At 36.3% G+C, this 11,727-nt stretch overlaps 1 non-coding gene across 1 annotated transcript; it reads left to right on the forward strand.

The window, feature by feature from the left end:
• Positions 1 to 7,244: 7,244 nt before the first annotated feature.
• On the forward strand, positions 7,245 to 9,163 carry LOC107759306 (protein MODIFYING WALL LIGNIN-1). Its single transcript, XR_012709342.1, has 3 exons — positions 7,245 to 7,843; positions 7,923 to 8,131; positions 8,748 to 9,163. It is a non-coding gene; the product is annotated as a protein MODIFYING WALL LIGNIN-1 (transcript).
• Positions 9,164 to 11,727: the final 2,564 nt, after the last annotated feature.

Consider the following 11,727-nt stretch of genomic DNA (forward strand, 5'->3'; position numbering starts at 1 on the left):
CTAGTCGCTTTAGGCGCGCCTTTAATAATTTACTTTCTTAAACTCGGGTGCACATTTATGTGACCCAAATCCAAATCTCGACAGAGTTGAAATGTGTCAATAACCACGGGTGCATTGATGTGACGTGGTTCGAGATGTATTTTCACGACGTCGCAATTCTCGTTAAAAATAATAATAATAAAAGCGGTAAACAGTTAAAATTTGCACATAGGTTAAACATGTATTAAAATCAGATAAATAAGCCGAATATGACAGTTGAGCGACCGTGCTAGAACCACGGAACTCGGGAATGCCTAACACCTTCTCCCGGGTTAATAAAATTCTTTACTTAGATTTTTGGTTCGCGGACTGTAACACAGAGTCAATCCTTTTCTCGATTCGGGATTCAACCGGTGACTTGGGACACCATAAATCTCCCAAGTGGTGACTCTAAAATAAATAAATAAATCCCGTTTTGATTGTCCTTTAATTGGAAAAACTCCCTCTGCGCCCCTTTGCGGTGGCGCGGGTAAAAAGGAGGTGTGACAGTTATGGACTGTGAAGATGTGGACAAGCTAGTCAGATGATATCATGTTCTATGATTCAGTCATTGTGAACTTTCGGAGAGTTATTTATCTATTGTAGGTGACTAGAGTTGATTTGGGGTTCATTGGTAGGCCAATATGGATGTGTGTTCTGCATTATGTTGGATATATTGACTCCGAACTGCTATTATCGAGAGAGGTGCCATTCGGTTGTTATTAAGCTTATTTGTATGGAGAAGGTCATCAAAGATATTCTGCATAGCTCTTTAGTAAGTAGCACCAACGTTCTTCAAGCCAAAAGGCACTACCTTGTAGCAATAAATACCCTTAGGGGTACATAATGCAGTAAGCTCTTCATCTTTTGGCGTCATGCGAATTTGGTTATAGCTTGATAAACAGTCCATAAATGACATTGCCTCATACCTAGTAGTAGCATTTATCATCAGCTCTATAATGGGAAGCAGGAATTCATCTTTCGGACACGTTGTTGAGATCCTTAAAGTCAACGCACATTCGAATCTGACTATTTTTCTTCCTTACAGAGACAATACTTGAAACCCATGTTGGGTATTTAACTTCACGAATAAAGCTAGCTTCAATGAGTTTGTTAACTTCAATTTCAATCAAGGGGAACCAAGTCCAGCCTAAAGCGCCTTTGAGCTTATTTAACTGGGCGAGCACCATTCTTAACTGCAAGGTGATGGACTACTACTTCCGTGTCCAAGCCAGGCATCTCTTTGTAACTCCAAGCAAAGACATCCTTGTACTCCTTGAATAACTCAATATAAGTTCTTTTTTCATCAACTTCTAGTAAAGCACTTAGGTATGTGTGCCTTGGTTCTTCATCTATGCCAAGGTTAACTTCTTTTAAGACATCAATCGTTGCCTTCACCCCTTATTCAAGTTTCGGGGGAGCATCTTTTGCATTTTCATCTTCTTGAGGGTCTCATCGTTGAAGGATAAGTGATAACATGGTGAAACATCCTCTAATTTCTCGTCATCCTCTATTAGAGATGAAACACCATGCTCGCCTTATGTAGTAACATGATACGAAGAACCCACACTTTCTTCGTCTTCATCACGTTCTTTAGTGTAGACAACAGTTTATGGCTTCACCTTTAGTACCTCATCACATGAAACCATGACTTTTTTTTGTCTCCTCATAACTAGACTTTGGAAATCGTTAGAGATCTTCTGAATTTTGGGCGAAGCGGGTGTTCTTGTATTTCGATAATTTCTCTGGAACTTATTCCCTTTTTTAATGGACCCAATCTCTCAAACACAGAAGACCTCACAGTTTATTTTCCAAGTCGATCAAAGACAGAAGTCTTGTTAGAAGCGGCAAATTCATCTTCTACAGTGACATAATTGTTGCTCGCCCTTCTTATGGAGATGTGAACTGGTTACAGTTGCTTGTATCCCAAACCTTCATGTGGTTTCCTTGTCGTAGCTTCTGATGGGAGCTTCCCTAACTTTCGCAACTCATCAGGACTATATCCAGCTTTTGCAAATATCCTGCAAGCGTTAGAATCAAAACCTTCATCTGTTCGCTTTGTAGAGAGTGTCACATTTTGCAAACGATTTTGGGCCACAAACCCTGCAAGTGGCTTTAAGGACAACTTTATTGCCTCAATTCGTTTTACTGGAAGAGTTAACTCCTTTAGCGTGTTAGTTTGGAGATTAGATGATTCACCTTCATCTTTCTTCATTTTAGGGACATATTGGAGCGCATGAGTTACTTTCTTGCCATAAAACGCAATACCCCCTCTATAACATTTATTCGAGTTAGGTTGTACCTCCTCAGTAACATCCTTGGCTCTACCAGCAGTCACCTCAGCTCTTTTAGTTGTAGGCTCATCATTCTTGCTTTTCATGACATCGTCAGCTTTTAGCTCCTTCACAATGCAGTTTTTCAAGTAGAACTTTACATCGGTGAAGTGTGACTCAACCTCAGTAAATGGCTCATCATAAGCAACTATCTTCTTCTCAACTTCAACCTCGTAGTATTTTAAACATTAATGGTAGGTAGATGGAACTACTTTATTCTCATGTATCCAAGGCCTTCCAAGCAAGACGTTTTATGAAGTCTTTGCATCGATCACATGCAACCATGCACTTGATTGCATATCTTCAATGGTGATTCCTAACCTGATCGCACCTATGTCTCTTTGCCCCCCCTTGGCTGAATCCTTGAATCGTCACATGACTTTCTGAGAGTTTGTTCATGGGAATGCCGAGTTCTTTCACAGTGAGAACTGGCAAGATGTTCACTGAGTATCCTCCGTCAACCAAAATTTGATTTGCTCTTTCATTGCGCATATAGCTAACCAGGTATAATGGGCACTTTTGAAGAGTGTCACCCAGTAGAAGATCGCCATTCATGAACGTAACTTTTTCCTCACAAGCATTAACTTCTTAATGAGTGGACTCGATGAGTTTTTCCGAAGATGGTGCCAACGGTAGGTCATCACTCATTTCTTCCCCTTTGTTAGCATGGCAACAAGAGGCATCAATACCCATATGGAAAATCTTCGTGCAGAACCAACTTGGTAAAAACTCCTCCAAGGTCACTAGATGTCGTGGCTTTTGAGGGTGGTGCACCTCCACTTTTGCTTTCTTTAAATGCTTTACTGGATTTCATCTCCTCGGTATTTTCACCAATATTTTCCTTGTTGGTTGTTCCATTAATCTTTTTCGTGGGCTCCTTTTGTGGCGCCTACGACGAGTCACCAACGTCCAACCTTCATCATCATTAGGTTGATCGTGTTCAACTTTGTTGTTTTCTGGTAATTCTTCATCTTTACTTTCTTTAAAACTACATAATTCATCTGGCCTGAATGAGCCAAATGTGATAGAGACTTGGTTTGTACTTGCTTTCTCATCTTCAAGCACGATATTCTTTTCACAAGCCAAGTCCATAACTTTGTCCTTGAAGACAAAGCACTTCTCCAGAGGGTGGCTCACAAGTCGATGATATTTGTAGTAATTTGGGTCATCTGTTTTCCCAACTTCATTTGGCCGCTTCATCTCCGGAAGCTCAATGAGATTTAACTCAAGGAGTTCTTTGAAAATGGCTGGGACATCGGAATCCAGAAATGGGTACTCTTTCTCTTGCATTTCTTTTAGAGTCAACTTTCCACTTGGTTTATCTTGAAAAGAAGTGGATTTCATACTCTACTTCTTGCTCACTTTTGTCTTGAACTTCACAGGTGATGTGTTGACATTCATTGCTTCTTTCTTTCAGACTTGGGTGCGAACTTTCCCCACTTTCTAACTTCTTGCTTGTCGTTCCCTTTGTGAGGTTCATAGATGGGCAGCCTTTCATTTCCAGTGGAGGCCATGCTCAATTCCATGTCATAGGTACGAGTTGCAAGTTCTTCAAATGTGCTAGGCTTGATATGTTGCAAGATGTAGCACAATCCCCAAAGCATGCCTTGGATGCACATCTCTATGCCAGAATCTTCACTAAGCCTGCCTTTACAATTGAGGCTTGCATTCCTCCAACGATTGATAAAGTCGTTAACTGGTTCACCCTTCCGTTGACGAGCATTTGTGAGTTCCACCATGCTCACAGTGCACCTTGTGCTATAAAAGCGATTGAGAAACTCTTGCTCTAGTTGATCCCAGCTATCAATAGATCCTGCCTCGAGGTCTATATACCAATCAAAAGCAATTCATTTTAGCAATCAGACAAAGTGTTTGACGAGGTCTATATACGAAGTGCGCCACATGTTGCTTTGGATTGCCTTTACCATCAAACTGTTGAAACTTTGGAGGTTGATAAACAACGGGCATCTTCAACATATCGATCCTTGCAGTGTACGACTTTACGTATATAAGGGAGGACTTGGTAGCAACTTCATACTTATTCTTAATAGTTCCTTCAATGATCTCATTCATTTGATCGATAGGAATCATCCCTTCATATGAGACAGGGATAGCCTTAGCAGATGCTACTCGTCTTGGGGGAGAATCAATCTCTGGAACTTCTATAAGCTTTCCAGGTGTATGGGTGGATTTTTCTTCAATCAAGATTCTCACCCTGAATGTTAGCTTGTCAATTCTAGCATCTTAATTTTGCATGCACTTGGTCAAGCCAGCGATTGCTTTCGTCAAGTTTACCACCTACTCTTCCACAAATGAAGTGTTTGTCACTATGGCTTGCATGATTGTTGTAGATGATGGGGAGTAGCATGGATTGTCACACAGATTGATTCTCGAATAGCTCACGCTATGCGGTGTAAGTGGGGAGGATCCATCACTTGAAGCATGATCATCTTCCTTCACAGCAGAGTTCTTAGATCTGGAGAGGTCAAGCATAGCAAGAGTTTTCTTGATCTTTTCAACAACATTGCTTCCTCATTCGGGTGCGTTTGTGGAAGATCTTGCTCCTTTTGAGAATGAAGATCCAAAAACAGGGGTTGATACGGACGACACTTGGAGTGCTTTTTGTCCTAAAAAACTTGCTTTGCTCCTCGTAACTAGTCTGAAGCTTCCAAAGGTAACATCGAGGATGATTTCCACATCAGCATAGAACATAGAGTTAGCAGCCTCGGTGGATATTGATCTGGAGTTGATTTTCTTTGAAGCCATTTCAACATTCTTGGACTTTGGTGATTGAAAAGTTGAGATGAGAGATAGAAATTGTCCTACTGGGTATGACAGAATTTGTAGACAATAAATTTGCGTCGAGAAAATAAAATCAAGACCGAAAAAATATTGCAACAATTGTAGTATTTTATTTCAAATATTTAAGTGTTACAATCTCTATGAATCCTCTAATTCTACTTTTCAACAATAAATAAAAGAGCCTTCGAGCTTAATCTTGAATTTTATTTTATTTTAATCCAAGCTTGAGGTATGATCTTGATCTTGACCTATTTTTAATCCAAGGGTTTGCAGCTTGTTTTTGAATCTTCGTCTTGATCTTTTAATCCTTAGAATACTTGAATGCTTATAGCTTTTAGAGAAATCTGCAGCATTTGATCCACGAGTTCCCTCTTGCTTCTTGTTATAACTTCTGGTGTCTTTTCTGAGTTATGAAGACCCCTATTTATAGTTGTGGGAGGGAAGAGTTAGGATAAGAACAAACTCTTTCCGACCAATCAAATTGAAGTGAGACAAGGTCGCATTTGATTGGCCAGAACATGTCACTTGCACACGTGGCGCAGTTTTATTGGCCCTTTAATTTGACTTGGCATGCCTTGTCATTTTGTCACGTGGCACAATTCTATTGGCTCTTCCGTTGACTTGGCGTGTCATGTCAAATGACGTGGCACCAAACTGGGCCTCTAAGAAGATGACATCTTGGGCTTAATGAAGTGGGTTCATCACTTTAGCCCTATTAAATGGGTTAGCCTAATGATAAGACTTATTTATTTAATCCATATATGTTGGACTTATATAACTAATCCAATTATATTAGCCCAATAAATTTATTTGGACTAATATATTTAACATATAGCCCGCATTATTTTATCGATTTAAATTCGATAAAATTTAAATGCTTTAGTCCGCATTATTTTATTGATTTATATTCGATAACACTTAAATTCTTACAAACAGGTTTTTTTTTTCAATACCTAACCAAATCAAACCAAACCACAAGCGAATCGATTTTTTTTTCAATTTTACTCGGATTATCGGTTTGGTGCGATTTATCGATTTTCTTTGTACACCCCTTAGCGGACGGCAAAGGTATAAATGGTTGAAAAGTACTATACATAAAATTAAAAAAAAAATCGTATACTAGGGGGTTAATTTGAACATTCTCTATCTATTATTTTTATTTTGGTAATGTTAACTTTAATGTGAAAACCATGTCCTTCAATTATAAAAAAAAAAAATTGAAAGCAATGAGATCGATATTTATCTATTTAGTAAAGTCAAAACTATCGCATAAACAAAGTATAATTCTAAACCCTCATCTTGCATCTCTTTATAGGTTCCAGAAGGGTCAAAAAGAATAATTTTTTTAAAAACGATTATATTAACCAAAGATTTGAAAAGGGGCAAAGTATTGTTGGTATTGTATTAGCTTTGTCTTAAAACTAATTTTGCTGTTTGATTACAAACCATCAGTATCATCACCAGTACTTCATGAAATAAATGTTCATAAATCATAGTATGAAAAAAAAATGGTTGTACTAATCCCATTTAAGTTATAATTTCAAATAGGTCCAAAATAGAGTAACTGATTGTAAGCATCCAAATGGGGGGTCCACCATGAATTGGTCTTTGTGGAAATTTCAGTAATCACTTCCACTATCTAAGTACCAAATTCCCAAAATTCTTTTTTTTTTTTTTTTTTTGGGTCATGTCCCCAATTTTTTTGGATTCTTTCCATTTTGTCTCTTTGCTTTCCAGATCATTTTGGCAAAATTACATCATTCACTGGCAGATACAACTCAATAGGTTAAATACGTTTAATTATCTAATTATTTATTAGAAACATTAAATAATTCTTTCCTTCTTTTTTTTTTTTTGGTAGAATGGAATTGATAGTTGTTAAGTGTGACGGGGGGGGGGGGGGAGAAAGAGTGTAAAATAGCCAAAGTACAAAAATTTTGAAGGGAGGAGAAAGAGTGTAAAATAGCCAAAGTACAAAAATTTAATAAAGTAATTTAGTCGTGTAAAATTTTTTTACACTGATGATGTATATAATTTAAACTCTATTGCATATCTTGTTCTTAAAACATTGGGAATTGAAGAAAACACGGGGTTCTCCTTAATTTACCAAACTACTTTATCTAAAGAAAGAAACTTAAGAATCTTTTTTTATGTCAAGAAATCTGTCACAATAATTTTATCTATCTAATAATAGAAATCTGTCCTCAGCCTAAAATTTTCCCCTTCCCCACATAAACCTATTCAAGAAATAAGGAGATCCTCAGTTAACCATAAAGACACCCCCAACCCTCTCATGTCTCTCTCCTACAACAACTTGAAAAAACCATTAGAACAGTTGGGAGTTGACTAGTTGATATGTCATGGATGAGATTAGACTGATCCAAAAAAAGGCTCAACTAAAATCAAGAAATGATGCCTATATTTCCAAGAAAACCAAACACCAAAGTCTTCTCTTGATGAAATTAAAGAGGGCTACCACCAAACTATCCTTTGAGTAATCTTCAAGCTTTCTTTGAAACCTCTTCTTTTCTACTTTTTTCTTTATTCTCTTTCATCTCTCATTGAAATAAAGAGAAAAAAAAGGAAAGACTGTTATGGAAACTCACCAATTCATATACCCAATTTCTGTAACTGCCCTTGGCCTTGTCTCCATCACTCTATGCATAGTTGCTGAATTCAAGAAAACAAAGGTAAATTTTTTTAACCAAAAACTTCCCTTGAGCCAATTTTTTCAATGGGATTATTTGGTTTGATCATGTGTATGTGCAGAAGAAAGATCTGAGGTTTGATGGGAAATTGTGTTACTTGCCTGGAAGTACTGTGGCTTTTGAATTGGGAATTGGAGCTTTAATTTGTTTATTAATGGCTCAAGTGATTGGGAACTTGATGATATGCAGAATATTCTTCTCAAGGGACAGTTGGAAAGCTAAGAAAAACCCCACCCTGCTTATTAATGGCTTCATTTGTCTTCTTTCATGGTACGTAGGTGATCCATCCATTTCTAACATGCAATTTTACAAATCCTCTACTCTTTAATTAAAATTATTGATTTATTGGAACTACTATTTTTATCATGTCTAAATAAGGAAAAATTATCAAATTGCGTAGCACAACTTTTGTACGTATTGTTTTGATAGGATGTAACTACGTTTTTTACTTCCTTTTGAGTTTCACCTGTATAAAAATTTGAAAATATAGATAGATACGTGACGAAGTGGCAAAGTACGAGTGTTGAAGCATAACGTGCAACATATGCGCATGAATTAATTGCTTCGGCGAAATTATTTCAAAGGTTTCTTCTTTTTTTAATTGGTTTCAGCTTTTCTTTATTTTCCCAGGAGAAATAATAGTGCATGTGCCGATATACTTACCCACGAATAAAAGAATTATCTTTAATTATATGTCTCATGTTCTCTCTCTTTTTGCTTTCTTTTTCTCGACAAGCTTCAAAGCATAAGCACATGGACAGCTATGTAGAAAATTTTGTGTTGAATCTGAAATTATGCCTAGTTAATTTTAAAATTAGTAAGTCAGACAAGTTCCAAAACTAGTTAGTAATAATTGGAAATATTATTTCCTATGGTGTGATTGCAGGATCAGCTTTGTAATGGCAATAATATTAATAGGGGCAGCGAGTAGCATGAGCAAAAGTCAGCCATTTGGTGAAGGATGGGTTGATGGTGAATGTTACATAGTCAAAGAGGGTGTCTACATTATTTCAGCAATTTTGGTCTTTGTAACTTTGAGCTCAACTCTTGTTCCCCTCATCTTTAAAATAAGGAAGAAGAGCCAAGTTGAAATAAGATGGCAACATACCTCAACAAGTTGAATACAAAATGCAGAGACAGATTTAGCAACAGCTAGCTTTACTTATTCTTTCTGATAGAGAATCAATGCTCTCGATCCTAAAAGAAAAGCACACAAGATCCAACTTTATATATATAGTGCTACAAGTTAATACAAATAACAATCAGTGCAAATGCAAATGAGCAAAAATATTCTATTTTAAAGGCCTAGGTTTTCTCCTAATGTAAGATAAAGTGATAGGATAAAAAGGATATTGACGGTATATATAGTAAATGGGGATCCCTAGTAAAAGCACACACATCGTTTCCTCCCCACGTGGTGGTGATGTGTTTACCAAATTGCAATCTGGCATCAGGAATAATATGAAATATATTACTCCATTTACTTTGAAATTTTCAAATTAATACTACAACGAGTCAGCAATATATGCACGTGGCCAGTTAGAACAATCCTGGGTCCACCATCTCAGCAGGGGAAAGCATACATATATAGACATTAGTCAATTGTCCAGAAAATATTTCAACACAACATGTTAATTAGAAGGACCATCGCTGATTCCCTCCCAAAATTATGCTCCTATTCCCTCTCATGGCCATGGGAAGTAACTCGAGAAAAGACATTATAGTGTTTCTTTAAACTGAAAGGTTTATTGCAGTTTGACATAATATTTAGAGTTCAAACATAACTTAATGGTTTGATGACATTAACTATTTTGCAGCTTGCCTGTTTAACAAGCGTAACATTAACTTCATTATTCGTAAGAAATATATTTCAATATCTGAATATTTTTCAAGAGATATCTCCACATAAAGTTAGGACTAAATTCAATAATAATCGAGAATGAGACAATGATGCTAGAAATGAATGACCGTTAAATGTCTAATACAGTCAGACCTCTCTATAACAGTATTTCTATATAACCGTCATTCACTATAAAAGCCTAGTTTTTCTCAGAACCGATTTTTTATGTTATATTTTACTTCTCTATAACACTATTCTACATATAACAGCAATAGCCATCTTTATGACAGTACGCTCTTTGTAAAATTATTCCCTCTATAACAGCCATGTAGATTCTAAGATTATTAATAATAATAATTCTAAATATTTAAGCAAATATTTTATAACTTTAATGTACAACTTATAATAGCTATATATATTATTTTAAGGATAGTAGTATGTTCCATAAACATATGCACATCAAATATTTTTATAAGTAAAGATCTACAAATGATATATTTTGCATTAGAAAAATGCCAAAAGATACTTAAAAGATCTATTTATACTTTTTGAAGATATGCATATCATTCTTTTTTATTTGAAGATGTACACATGATATATCTTATATTGGACAATGACCAATAATATGTGAACGTAACCTATTCATATTTTTTAATTGTGTGCCTTAGAGTTTAAATATATGTGCGTTTAGTTAAGAAATTTTTAATAATGTATTAGATTTCTTTAGCATTTAATTCGTGAAATATTTATATCTTTTGAGATTTTGAATTTAAATATTTTATTAATCTTTTATATATAATATTATAAAAGAAAAACAATTAGTTTTTGGATAATCTTTGTCTATAACAGCCAAAATGTATTTAAATGCCAAATGCTATTATAGGTGTATAACAACCATTCACTATAAAAGCCGAAAAATTTCAGAACAAATGATGTTGTTATAGAGAAGTTTGACTGTATATATAACAATAGAGACGTGAAAATCAATTTTCACAGACAATGAGCATGTTACAGCAAAACTGTTGAAAGACGTCCACCATTTTTTAGTCTACATTTCGAACAACAACAACAAGAACCCAGTAGAATCCCACTAGTGGGGTCTAGGTGGTAGAGTGTACGCAGACCTTACCCCTATCCCGGAGGGCAGGGAGGTTATTTTCGTGTCACGACCCAAACTGATGGGCCGCAACGGGTACCTGGTACCTTACTCAACTGAGTACCAACATAACATATCTTTCATATCATTCTATCACAGGTAAATGAATCAGAGTAAAGCATGAGGGAATACAAACTTATACATATGAAGTACGAGCCTATAAGACCAAAATAGCCACTCGTGCACTGATCATGGGCCGACAAGGCCATACCATCTTTTACGTATATGACATGTGTCTACAAGCCACTAAAAATATATAATTTTTATAAAGGTCGGGACAGATCCCCGCCATACCAAATAATACACATCTAAATCATACTAACCAATCAAGCAACTCCGAAGCAAATGGAGCGCACCAACATCTTCCGCTGAGCTTATAGCCTACTAAGAGGGCTCTCGACCTATCTATCGGGACCTGCGGGCATGAAACGCAGCGTTCCTGGGCAAAAAGGGACGTCAGTACGAATAATGTATCGAGTATGTAAGGCACATAAATAAGTACATAACAGACATGGAAGAAATATAGAGTAAATGACTCAACCTATAAGTCTGGATAACTCTGTAAATCATGAAATACTTATAGTGTCATGCATATGCGTATGAATGTCATGTCGTGCATAGGTACATGTGTTCATAACATCATCAAGCCTCTGAGGGCATCTCATCATATCATCTCGGCCACTGTGGGTAAATCATCAACGTATACCAGCTGATCAGGTGGTGGTGTATATATAACGTCATAACTTTTTCCCATATCTCATATACATATACATACATATATACGCGTATATAATGCCATCTGAGTCATGGGTCAATGTACATGTATAAATGCATGAAATGCATAAGAAATACGTTAATAAAATTTTCTCG

Source organism: Nicotiana tabacum, chromosome 1 (assembly GCF_000715075.1).
Source record: "Nicotiana tabacum cultivar K326 chromosome 1, ASM71507v2, whole genome shotgun sequence".
In the NCBI taxonomy this organism is placed as follows: domain Eukaryota; kingdom Viridiplantae; phylum Streptophyta; class Magnoliopsida; order Solanales; family Solanaceae; genus Nicotiana; species Nicotiana tabacum.